Source organism: Equus caballus, chromosome 3 (assembly GCF_041296265.1).
Source record: "Equus caballus isolate H_3958 breed thoroughbred chromosome 3, TB-T2T, whole genome shotgun sequence".
In the NCBI taxonomy this organism is placed as follows: Eukaryota; Metazoa; Chordata; class Mammalia; order Perissodactyla; family Equidae; genus Equus; species Equus caballus.
This window is the reverse complement of record NC_091686.1, coordinates 81,755,919-81,769,389: the sequence shown is the minus strand read 5'-3', so window position 1 is coordinate 81,769,389 and position 13,471 is coordinate 81,755,919. Positions and strand designations below refer to the sequence as shown.

Below are 13,471 nucleotides of genomic sequence, written 5' to 3'. Positions count from 1 at the left end.
ACTTGCAGGCATAGGGGAGGAAGACATTTCCTCTACCCGCTGGGGGTTCTTCTGGCTAGAGAACGAATTAAATTCACATGAGACAGAATAACAGGAGAAAATTAAACAAAGCTTTATAACATGTATACATGGGAGAGGCTCAGGCAATCTGAGCAACTCACTGCAATGGCCGAAGCCACCACCTTAAATATCATCCTCAGCTAAACACAAAGGAGGATGTTGGCGCTAGGGGAGTCAGTTACAGGAGGTTACCAGACAAGTACAGTAAAAAAGGGTCAGGTTATTATGCAGATTTAAGTCCTTGCCTTCTGCATTGATAAGAGTTTCTAGAGATAAGGTCATCCCTCCTTCCTGGTACAGAGAGGCAGACACCTTTACAGATGGAGATTTCCTTTACAATGTAAATGTTACCTAACACAGGGTAGGTAAACTCTGCTTTTCAGAGTTTCTTTCCTGTCTGCAGTTCATTAAAAGTAACCAGCCCCAAATAATCCTCATGCCAAAGAGACATATCTTGGGGTGGCCAATTCCCATCCCCCACACAGGAAAAATAATACTTTATAGGCTTTATACCCCACAAAGATTTTTTACATCCACTACTTCATTTTGACTTTCCCAACAATCTTGTGAGCTAAGCTAGTCATTTTACAGATAAAGAAACTGAGGTTCGGTGAGGTTAAGTGTCTCAATGCAAAGTCCCCTAGACTAGGAGTGGTGTGGCCGGGACATGAATGTCGGTTTTCTGAGTCCAAACCCAGAGTTTTCTCTTGGCTACTGTGCTGCCTCTCCACAAAATCCAGTATGGCTGAAGTGTTCTGTCTTGCTTTGTTTTGTTGTGGGGTGAGATGTTTGGAAAGAAGGAGAAGAAATTTTGAGAAGTGGAGGCTAGACTAGATTGCAGAGGTTTTCAATGTCAAGCCAAGGAGATTAGTTATGTCTACAAGTTATCACGACGAAAAGAAAAGCAAGAGAATAAAGACATTAATATATTTTAGAGAAAAGGTCACACAATTGCCAGAATCATAAATAGAAGTCATGGCTCACCATTCACACTCTGGCCTGAAACACAACAGAGGTGTTATCTAACTGGTTCCTGGTAAGTAGTCTGGACTTGCAACCCCAAATGGGCGAGAATTATCCTCCTTATACTGAACACTGGGCAGATGTTAACCCTACTGTGACCACATGGCTGGGGGCCTACTCCCATCTTAGAATAAAACAATGCGAGAACTCTAGCCTTTTTTACTGGATTTTAATGGTTTCAATGAATGTTTAATGTGAAAATCAGTATTTGAAAATATCCTTCATGTTTTGTCTTGAAAATCATTAGGAAGACGCCGTATTTTTAGAAAGTACCTTATACGGGCAGGAATCCTATGAGAACTTGAAAAGTCAACGTTAACACGTAGTAAACATTCCTGGGCAAAGTCATGCAATCCTTGTATTCGTGAAAATGTTTTCTCTCTGGGATTAGATGTTTTAGATACATTTTTATCTCAAGAAAAATTTTTCAGCTGCCAGAAAGGAGATAAGGGTCCTAAATGAATACATTTACTATAAAATCCAGAATAAATAAGATGGCCCTGAGTATCTTCTCAGCCTCATTTCTTGCCATGTGAACTCTGAGCTCCAGCCACAATGAACTTCTTGTGTTCCTCAAATGCATCCTGCTCTCCCTAGCCCCTAGCCTTTGCACATCCCCTTCCTTTTTCTGGAACATTCCCCCCATTTCCCATTCCTCCCCACCTTTGCCTGGTTAACTCCTAGATATCCTTTAGGTCTCAGTTTAGTTATCTTAGTTATCTTTAGTTATCTCCTTATCCCTTAGCCACCCCTCCATTTAGAATGAGGGCCTCCTTCTCGGTTCTTATATGGCTCTCTACATTTACGTTTATCACAGCACTTTCACAATGCATTGTAACTGTGTCTGCATGCCCCACTGGACTGTGGGCTCAATGCTGGTAAGGACCCACCAATTTATTCTCTCTGGTTCTTTTCTGTGTCCCGATGCCTATCACTGCGTAGATGATCAACAAACTGCTGAGTAGCTGAGTGAACCAGTGCCACTACCAAAATATCCACCAGGTTTAGTATTTTCACAAGAAGGTTCAAATAGCAAGAGTTTAGGAAACATTCCAAGAAACTGGCTCGCTTTGTTGTTGATTATAAAAAAGACTTTGCGGGGCTCGCTCGCTATAACTACTTTTATTTCAGAGTTTGTACAAAGGCCTGGTTTACCATTTGGGAAAGGTTAAAGTGCAGAGACTTTGATTAACTGCGGCCTATTTAAAAACTGGTCCTCAGCTGTTCACAGGTACAAACAGGTCAATGTTTAGGTGTGCTCTTCTTATGTTCCTGACTTAGCTACTCAACTAGAGCAGTAAATGGTCAGAGTTGCTGATTCTGTACTTTTACACTTGTACTTATGTAGATCATATGTTAAAAATGTATATTGGGGCTGGCCCTTTGGCCATGTGGTTAAATTCGTGCGCTTCGCTTCAGCGGCCTGGGGTTTCACTGGTTCGGATCCTGAGCGCGGACATGGCACGGCTTGTCAGGCCACGTTGAGGCGACATCCCACATGCCACAACTAGAAGGACCCACAACTAAGATATACAACTATGTACCGGGGGGATTTGGGGAGGAAAATAAAGCAGAGAAGAAAAAAAAAAAAAAGAAGATTGGCAACAGTTGTTAGCTCAGGCCCCAATCTTTAAGGGAAAAAAAAGCATAAAAAAAGTAGCAATTCCATTTAAAAATTTAGATAAAACTCAAGAGACAAAAGATAAAGACCTACTCTAGAGCAAAATGCTGCCTTATTAGTCAACTTATAAGATTTAAAAATTGGGAGTTATGGGTCAAAGTTTCTGGGAGAACCAGAGTGAAGTTTGGGGCAACTACTTAAAAACACAAAAGTGTGAGTCCATGTTGACAAGCAATAACAACGTATCGGAAAAGACTGATTTAAAAGCAAACCAGCAAAGCCTAAGCCCCAGTTACCCAAAGATGTTAAAAACATTTATATGAGGATTTAAGTGAAAACGGTCAACTTAAAAATCTGTTTCCAAACATGAAGGGAGAATTGCTGATTCCACACGTAGAGGGAAGCCTCCAGCTGAGGACCAGGCCCTTTCTAGAGAGATTGTGACAGGAGACAGTATTGAGATTCTCCTCTTGTGGTAAATGAATCCTTCCCTATTAATACTTTCATAATCTTAAATTATCATATAGTCAATGAACTTCAGATTTAGAAGGACTCTAAGATCCATTTTATCCAAATCCTCATTTTACAGATGAGGCTTGGGGGGATGGTAAACATTTGCCTAAGATCACTCCTGGATGCTGGCAGAAAAGAACTCGAACTATATGAATTCATCTCCTTGCACTTTATCAGTAACACAGAAAAATCATTATCTGTTCTCAATCAGTTGGCTACCATTTAAACAGTGTGAAACTGAGAGGTTAGAAAGGCACAGGGCCATGAAGCATCCACAGCTACACTTCCCAGGCAGATGGGCAGCCCACAGTTTAGTTGTGGGAGTATTTCTAATTCGCATGAATGGAAGATAAACAAACAAGATAAGGCTGCCTCCAGGAAAGTACTTCCCCCAATTCCCCTAAGCTTTGGATTTGGAAAACTGGAGACTGCTCTGAAATTTGGGAACATCATGAATGATACTGGGCAGAACTCCCTGAACGACCTCAGCCCACGCACGGAGGCTTGTCATGGTCCAGGTGCCGGCTCGCCCAAGGGCTATGGCTGAGGCAGAAAAACAAAGAAAAAAATCCTCCCCAAACATACACATAAGCAAAAATTATCTTCCTGTGTTCTCTGCCAAGAGAGCTGGAGCTAAAGAGACGAGTTTGAGACTCAGATTCATCCATCAAGACAAATAAACTCAGTCTACGGAGGTTAGGAGTGCAATTTAGGAAGTAAACACAAGTTCAGTTTTGGAACGAGGCTTTGGAGAAAACACAGAGGCCATTCCTGGAAGCTAACTCCATAGTGAAAACAGAAAAGGGATCTCTCTCATGGCATGGAGTTCTGGAAATGCCAACAGATGAAAACATTCAAAGGGGTAACTCCAGAGGAAAACAGCACCAAGATGTTAGGCCTCCTCCCATGTGGAGTCTGGGTTTTGAGCCAGCCCCTTGCTGAGCTGAAGGAGTAGCTCTAGTGCAGAAGAGGGCACTGTTCAATTTCAGCAACAGCAAAGGAAAGTCTGTGTTAAAAAGTACTTCCTCCCATCAGGAGTGCAAAGCTCCTAGGCTGGCCTGGAGCATCCACCCTTGTTTGCTGGTCAAAGTCATGTCTTTACCTGTATCACTTCTCTGGTGTTGTCCCCCTGGCGTCCTCCCTCCCCCCGCTTCAGCCCCCATGCCAAGAATAGATGTGAGTTTATGTCCACTTTCTCTTTGTCTCCCAGCAACACTAGAGTATCTGGTCCAGGTCTTGTTCATCCCTTCTGCTGCATGGGTCTTCCATCCCCTTATCAAATCCCCTCTTTTTGGTAGAGCCTAATTCTGCTTCCCTTGAGTGTGGGCTGACTTCCTTCTAATAAATAGAATGTGGCAGAAGAGACAATGTGTGACTTCTGAGGCCAGGTCATTAAAGGCACTGCAGCATCCTTCTTGCTTTTTCTTGGATGACCTGCTCTAGGAGCAGGCAGTTGCCATGTTATTAGGATGCTCAGGCAGTGCAATGGAGAGGTCCATGTGAGAGGAATTAAGTCCTCATGACAACAGCCATATGAGTGAGCCAATATGGAAACAGCTCCTCCAACCCCAGTCAGGCCCTCAAATGACTGCAGTTCCCACTAACATCTTGACTGCAACCTCACGAGAGATCCCAAGCCAGAACTACCTAGATAAGCCAGTCACACATTTCTAACCCACAGAAACTGCATGAGATAATAAATATTCATTGTTGTTTTAGGCTGCTAAGTTTTGGAGTAATTTATCATATAGCAATAACTAACTAATAAATCTTTGAACTTTCTTTACCATCAACTAGAGTTGTCCCTTCATTAATCATAATCTCTTCATGGAGAATGAGCTTTTTGTTTGTTTTGGTTTTGTCATAAAGTCCTCTCCCCGAGGGTTAGGGTAAAAAACGCTGTGTTTATACAGACTCTTCTTGGATGGACATTTATTAACTTGGGGCCATTATGGCTCAGTCCCAAGGAGATGAATGCAATGATGATAATACACATTTTCAAGGACTATTCTAACATGCACCTACTATCCTAGAATCTTTTTATGTTACTTCATCATTATACAAAAAAAAATTGGAACTTCTACCTCCCCAGGATCCCCAAAACATAAGCCTTAACTGGGAGCGTTTATAACCTTAAACGGCCCACAGAAGATATGAGGGACTTTTTTTCTTAAGAGTCTTGTAGTCACACTTTCAGAAATAGTGAGTGAGATTAGCCTGCCATCTACGACAACATGGATGAACTTTGAGGACATTACGCTAAGTGAAATAAGCCAGTCACTGAAGGACAAATACTGTATGATTCCACTTACATGAGGTACCTAGAGTAGTCAAACGCACAGAAGCAGGAAGTAGAATGGTGGTTGCCGGGGGCTGGGGGAGGGAGAAATGGGGAGTTGCTACTCAACGATCACAGAGTTTCAATCCTGCAAGACGAAAAGCTCCAGAGATCTGCTGTAGGGCAATGTGCGCAGAGTTAACGACACTGTACCGTACACTGAAAAATGTGTTGAGAGGATAAATTCCAAGTTATGTGTTTTCTACCACAATAATAAAAAAAAAGGAAATAGTGGGATTAAAATAACCGTATTCCAAAATTCACAGCAGCGATTCCCTTTTTGCAACACTCCAGAACTTCTCCAACACACCACTGAGCGTCATACCATCCCCTAAACCCCTCAAAACTGAAAGACCTTTCATTTGTTTTTACATTAAAAAACAAAAATGTTGCTCTTTTCTTCCTGGAAGATCAGCAGGTTAGAGAAGGAGGTAGGATGTCAAAGAAACCGAACATAAGGATGCTGTAATTCGAAGAAGGTTGAGAATCACTGACCTGGAGATAGGCTGAGGTTTCAAAAGAAGGGAGCTTAAAAAAAAACACCTGAGCATTTGAAAAGCTAAAATCCAACCAAAAGACTGATGTCACCATTTTACCATCTAATTCTCCCCACAGCTAACACCTCTAAGACAGAATACCCAAGAGAACAGGGCAAAACCGAAGCCAGTGAAGACTCAGATAAGCAATGAGCTAATGCACAGATAAGAAGGGCCCAGCATTACACCGGTAAAGGCAGAGAAAGATAAAGAAGACTGAGATACTTTCTATTTATTAATACATGAGTGGGGTAAGAAATGAAGAACATATAGATGGCAAGATCCTGTTATATCATTTTCTGCAGAAAGAAGGAAAGAAAATATCAAAAGAGGGGAAATGGCACAGGCAGGGTTGAATTTTCAAGGTGCATACACATCATTATCATTGCCACGTGGTAAACGAGGAATGGGATTAGCGGAAGGCACAGAGGGAAGCGAAAGGAAACTTTGGATACTATAAGGACAAGGAGAAAGGGCAAATTATGATTAAATTCAGAACACACACTAATGCTCTCAAGTTGACTGACAGCTGGAGTATGCTTTCTCTTCAGTCATTCCTCAACTTGCTACTTTTTTTTTTTTTTTTTTTTACATTAAAAGCTAATCCTGTGAAGCTTTTCAATTGCTGCTCTTGGGTGCAGAATCTTTCTGAAGGACATGAGAGAAAAGCCTAAGTTCTAATGGAGCTTTTCTGGCCAAGACCAGAGAAACGGTCTGAGCCCCCTGCCCAGACAGGAGGGAGGGTTCAAGGTGGATGACGGAGCTACTGGGCTGGCTGCCACCAGGTCTACCGCTCTCAGGCCTCCCTGGAGGTATGCTCCCAGGAGTCAGGATGAAGGAGACGTTATATCCTCCCCTTGTATTGTTTCAAGACAGAATATTACCATCAAGAGACACTGACTTGCACAGTAAGGAAACTCAAAAGCCCGAATGACCATCTGTCTCCTGGGTCATCTGTGGGACTAAAGGCAGGAGAAGAGAATAAAGACAGCAAATAACCAGAGAGAAGTGGGGCAGGAAGCAAACGTCTTCAATTATTCAGATTTCTATCAATCTAGGTTGTTTACGGTCCCTCGAAACAAAACACAAGTGCAAGTTCCTCCATCAGGAGCCCTTTGGCACTGGGAGTTCTCCTTAGATTAAAGAGATTTAGTTCTCTTTAGATGGGAACCTTAGGTAAGTCTTTCTTTCTTCTAAAGTCCTCCCAGAATGAGACATTTTTCCCTCAAAATGTTGACCAGACTCACTGTATATCATTGTCTTATTAAGCAACTCATTTTACAAAGAGGAGGTTGGTTTAAATAAAAATGAAAACTAAAGAAATATTCATTTCACGTTTGACAGAGCTTTTTCTGTTTCCTCTATCCTGCCCTCCTGCTCAACCCCCCCAAAAGTCTGATGTCTTATTGTCCTAACACAGATTCTGTTTATCTCTGCAGTTCCATTATGGTTAACAAATCGGGAAAAGCCCAATTCCCACTAAAAATCACATTCAACAAATCCCTTTGGGAACAGAAAAAAGTGCAAACCATTTAAAAAGATTAGTTTGTGGGAGGAAGAAGTCAGCGCCAAATCACTCCTCTGCATTATGCTCTAGTCAAATGAGGAGGACGCCCCAGGCCACGTTTATAATGATGGAAAGTTCTCAGTCTTTTCACTGCAGGCCTGAACCTCTCTGAGGCTATAATCATTCTCAAATCAAAACATGGAAAATGTAAAACCAAAAGCTTAAATAAGAACACCTTTGTTTCTCTTATGGATGTCTTAGACAATTCAAGTCAGTTCACAAATTGGGGGGCATGTTAATGAGCAATGAACACAGGAAGGGCCTCAGAAAAATGTTCTATTTGGTTAAGACTGGTTAATCTGGGGCCGGTCCTGTGGCCGAGTGGTTAAGTTTGCCTGCTCCACTTCGGCGGCCCAGGGTTTCACCGGTTTGGATCCTGGGTACAGACCTAGTACTGCTCATCAGGCCGTGCTGAGGCAGCATCCCGCATAGCAGAGCCAGAATGACCTACAACTAGAATATACAACTACGTACTGGGGGGCTTTGGGGAGAAGAAAGAAAAAAAAAAAGAAGATTGGCAACAGATGTTAGCTCAGGTGCCAACTTTAAAAAAAAAAAAAGACTGGTTAATCCTGAAAAAGAAATGTGATCAATCTTGTGGATCAACGTTGAATGGTATAGCACACGCACTTCAATATATTAAATAAAATACCGAAATAAAACTGCTAATTACAAAGGCCAATTTATCTGCAGATGGGCTTTCTTCACGTGTTCATTTTACACTACTTCCTATTTCCTCTTCTGTGAACACACTTGGCCCACCAGGTTAACGAAGACCGCAGGATTCATATGCATATGGCAGTGGTGAAGCTCAGATAGAAGAAGTATGGGAACTGGTACAAGGTGCAGCACAAGTATATTTTGGCCCAAAGTGATGCCCAATAACACACAACTCTGCGTCCTGCTAAAGGCACCGTTTTTGATATATCTCGGGTGTGAAACACCAGCTTGGAATTTACAAAGAATGCTCCTCCTGCTACAGCCTTTGGCAAGCCTCTTCTAGTCAAACACTTCATTCCACGCCGTCACTAAGTACATTCATGTCTCATCAAATCAGGAGTGTTCTGCATGCGTCAGGAGAGAAGGGTCAGGCAGTAGGAGGCCTATCTGGGGCTCTCACATCCAGCATGCCTATTTCCTCCCTTCGTCTGTGCTGATAAATAAGTGTTTGCTTTCAGTCTGGCACTGTACCCAGTTCTTGATCACTCACTCAGGCTTAGACTAAGCAACCCCAGATCTCCAACACTGGCCAGTTCCAACACATACAAGGTAAGACTGCCTCCTTTTGTTTTTCCGGGGTGATCACTCCACAGGGGGGATCCTCTAACAGGACATGCTCTGCCTCCAGGCTCCTGGCCCACAGTCCCAGTGGTCAGCCGAGCAGAGGAGGATGGCCTTCAGCAGCATAACGGGTCTAGGGGAGCCATGCTGGTACTGTGGCATACTTGACATGGAGGACATCACGTGCAGGGTACTCAGGGAGGCAGGTCCATATTGGCTCTCCAAACTTTGAGTCTGCTTAGGAGCGCTTGTCTTGAACAACTTTTCTCTGAGGATTGGGAAGCCTGGCTGGGGGAAGGGAGGTGCCTATCAAGAATGCCCCAGAACTGCTCGGAGTTGCTAGGGTCTCCGGATCATGAGGGTCAGACTAGGATGGGCCTTTTTGGGTAGCCCCATAAACTTCCATGACTACACAAAAACTGGCCCGGCTATAAGTCAATCCAGATACCAACACCACAATCAGCACCACCACCTCCACCTTCCCCCACCATCACTGCCCATCTGTGGAGAACTTTATAAAGTGTGCTATCTCCCTGGACCCTCAGCACAGTCTGCGGAAGTGATTGGGAGCCATAGCGAACGACCCTTATTCCACAGAGGTGAGGAAATGGGGTAGAGCTGGGGGAAGGACTTAGTAACCTGCCTGAGGCCAGCAGCTTACACAGCCCGCTGCTGTCCTGGTATGCCCACACCTGCCTTGCCTTCCTCTTTGGAAAATGCATCTCCAACCCACAACAAAACCATTTTACTGTTTCTGCCCTTCCCTTCCTTCCGCTCTCCTACCTGCCTATGAAGGTGTTAAAAGATAAAGGTGAGCGGTGACTGGCATGTGGGTTCTGCTTCTCATTCAGGCAAGTCTGGAAGTGCTACAGCCTTCGCTCTTCCTCTCTCTTGCTCCCCAGGACGTTGACTTTCCAGCCTCCCCTCAGGGGCTAAGTCACTGCTGCCAAAGCTCTCCGTTCCTTTTCCTTTCTCTCTTGAAGTTGCAGGAAGGCCCTTCTCTCATAGTACCCCTCGCTTTCTGCCCTCTATTTATACCATTCCAATAGCTGAGCCCTCTTTTTAAACACTTTTTCAGGCAGCTGGCTTCCTTTAAGTCTTTCAATTAAAAGAAAAAAAATACAGCTCCTGAAGTTAAAAAAGTCACCAGCACCCAAGTACTGTCATGCTTCAGGAACTTAAATTGTACTTCATTTGGTATAATCTGTGTTAAAACAATACAGCATTATCTACTTTGAATGTACCAGAAGCCCTCGGGTAGCATTTTTGTCTGAGGGATATTAAATCTGGTTGGCATTCAACAAGAAACAGTGTCATGTGGGGAAATCCATGCCTACCGGACCCTTGACTGATCACATTTCAAAGCCTAGTGCTTTGCTGAAGGGCATCTGACTTTAAAAATAAGCAATCCTGTTACTCAGAGCCTTTTCTGCACACCATAGCTTTGAAGGAATTTGATAGTTTGCAAATTCAAAGTTGAAAATTAAAAATCCACGAATAAGACTTGAATCTATTTATTCATGGTAAAATGAATACAGCTTTGAAAAGTCTCTCCTCATTAGGATCACTTCAATGTAACCTGTGATCTGGTATGAGGCTGCTTAACTAGCCTGTTGCCCACGAAAAGAGACCCATTTTCCTAAAACGGGCTCTGTCTTCAAAGGACTTATAACTGAAGAGCATATCTTTTTTCAATAATATTTCATTGTTTTCTTAATCAGTGTCATTTCTATTTTGCCAGGTTTAGGGTACCTCTTCCCCTACTCCCTAAGGGCATTAAAATAAATCCTGGCCCCTGCAGAAAGGATCAAAGCTTCCCTGTCCACAGAGGAATGTCCATTCCTCAGAGCTTGGGGAGGTTTCCTAACTAATGAACTAGAACATGTCAGATGTCTGGTTGCCAAGTAATATATTAAAGTGCTTTTCTAATGAGATTTCTGCAAGGTAACTATAAAACCATAAAAAGCACACTAAGCTTCAGTGAAGCGAAAACATTAAAAATAAATAATAACCAAATGCCTTTAAGGGAAAGAAGAGTTCAACACAGCAACTAAAAAGCTAAAGAGAATTTGACAAGTAGAAAAATTAAGTCTAGTCATTTCAATCTGAGAAAAAGGGCGGACGTAAAGCAGAGCAGGATGGTGGTTAGATCATACAGGAGCTGCCTGAATATCTCAACATCTGACTTCAGATCTCTCCCTTTCCACGCATCTTTGCCTGTTTGGAACATGGGTCTGCGATACACAGAGCTACAGTGTCCCCTATCACGAAAAGAAGGAACATCTCTTCATTTTTAGAACTTGTGCCTGAGAATTTAGGAACAGTCCATAAAAATCTTGAAAACTAAGGATTTCTTTGTTAGAACCAATATAACGCGGAACACTCACTTGAAATACAAACTATAGCAATGATGCAAAGCCTCTTTTATGGACCACTCTCAAACAGTTCTGGGAAGTTCTTCCCTTGGCTCCCGCTTATCACTCTGCCTTCATTATTTAACCATGGAGGCCACCTTGACATCATTGAGGCCAAGAGTCTAGAGGCCAGTCGTCTTGGTCTGCATTCATGTGCACCTATGGCTCCAGTGTGGTCTGTAGTGATCTGACCAGTCCTGCAGCCCTGGGTCCTGTTCAAGAAGTTAAGAGTGGAACTGAGCCATCTAAGGATGGTGTGGGGTCTGAAAAGCAACAGAGAAGGTGATGTGGGTGTTTAGCTTAAAGAAGAGAAGCCTAGGATGGTGAACTACCTGTTAAATATCTTCTAACATCGGAAGGGATGCCATGTTAGGGAATGAGAAGTCCTGATTTTAATTACTCCAGAAGGAAGTGCTAAGATCAAAGACGCAGTCCATATTTAAGGTCAAGGTAACAAAGTGTTTGTCAGCAGTTGAAGATGTCCAACAATAAACAGACCTCCTTAAAATGCAATTGTGTGTATATGAGCGACAGCTGAGAGTTGTCAGGGATGAAGGCTTCATTTTATTCACAATTTCAATCAAATTCAATCAAAAGATGCAATGATTCCAAAGGAAATTTTTTCATTCCTTAATATTATCATGTCTTTTAAACAGCTTACTTCACTAGCGTTGGGAAATGATTTATTCAAGATTAAGAGAATTAAAATATTTTTCAAAATATGGTGCCCTGGATTTATACAGAAGAAACACAGCATGGATATTAAATACCTGCTTCTATGAGACCACAGAACACAACAAATCAGTCCTCCCTTTGCAGAGGTTCTCCAAGGCAAGCACACTTTAAAAAGCCAAATAATTGACAGAACAATTACCCTGGTTCTCCAAGTCCAATGCAAATGCTGACATGTAGCCTTCAGTGGAATTCTGTACGACAGCTTCAGTCTTCAGGAATGTAATAGAAAATTGAATGCAAAGGAAAAGGAATTGCTGTGTTGCTAACACAATCTCTGGATTCAGACAGACCTAGGTTCTAATCCAGGTGATCTTGGGTAAGTTACTTAACATTTGAGCCTCAGTTTTCTCACTCATGAAATAGGGTAGTAAGAGTACCTGGGCCTCATGGGATTGTTGTGATACCTGCGCAGGACTTCCCATGCTGTCTGGCACACAGGGAGCACTCAATAAATGGCCACTGTTATTTATGATTTCCAAATAACTATTTTAAAATGTGACAGGATTTGTTTTCCTGGTTAAGGAGGAGGCTGAACTAAGTGACTTTCATAGTTCCTTCCAACCACCATCCTCTATGATTCCATGTTACTTTTTCTCTCCTCAGCTCACTCCTGACACCACCACCTCACCAGTGGCCATTAGGAAGAAAACCAGCAATACCTATTCATTGACTGCCTGCTATGGGCATTCTGATGCGTAACTGATTTAACCCTCTCAACAACCATGTGAGGTTGGGGCTGTCTCCCATCTTATAGAGGAGAAAACTGAGGCACAGAAGGGTTGAGTAATTTGCCCAAAGTCACAAAGCTCATCAATGGTAGAGCTGGATTCAAAACTAGGCAATTTGGTTATAGAACCCAGGCTCCTAACCACCATCTCATATTACCTTACAGGTAACCTAAAATTCTGCCTCAACAAATCCATTAACAAACACACAAGTAAACTACTTGTTGTAGCTGATGGAAAAATGGTAAAAGATTCAGGGTCTGCTTCCAATCTCCTTTTCTCAGTCTTCAACACAGTTCTTCTGGCTCTAAATTCCATACCCTCCATTCCTAATTATCAATTTCTCTCCCTGTTTTCCCACAAAACACCCTTACCCTTGGTGGGCCAGTGATATAAACATGCATTTTGCATTCACTTGTGGGGTTAGGGTTTTAAAAAAAATTGGCTCTACCATGTTCCTTTGATCTTTGTTCATAATGCGGACTGGGTGCATGGAGGGCTGGCTAATCCACAGTTTACAGAGCCCTGAGCACAGTCAGGTATTTCAGAAATGCACTTGGATAATGACTCGGAGGTTGCTCTAACAACAGAAAGTTCCCAAGGAAGCTGTTAGGACTCCAGAGGACCAGCTCCACCTCCACCCCCCAGGCCTCAGAGG

At 42.7% G+C, this 13,471-nt stretch overlaps 1 protein-coding gene and 1 long non-coding RNA gene across 2 annotated transcripts in view; one reads left to right on the top strand and one right to left on the bottom strand.

Moving 5' to 3' along the window:
- Positions 1-13,471, bottom strand: part of IGFBP7 (insulin like growth factor binding protein 7) — a 67,821-nt gene that overhangs the window by 23,702 nt on the left and 30,648 nt on the right. The window lies entirely within an intron of this gene.
- LOC138923647 (uncharacterized) overlaps positions 8,818-13,471 on the top strand; it is a 34,020-nt gene continuing 29,366 nt past the window's right edge. The window contains exon 1 of the long non-coding RNA XR_011437564.1: positions 8,818-8,927. This is a non-coding gene — a long non-coding RNA (uncharacterized lncRNA). The remainder of the gene's footprint in view (positions 8,928-13,471) is intronic.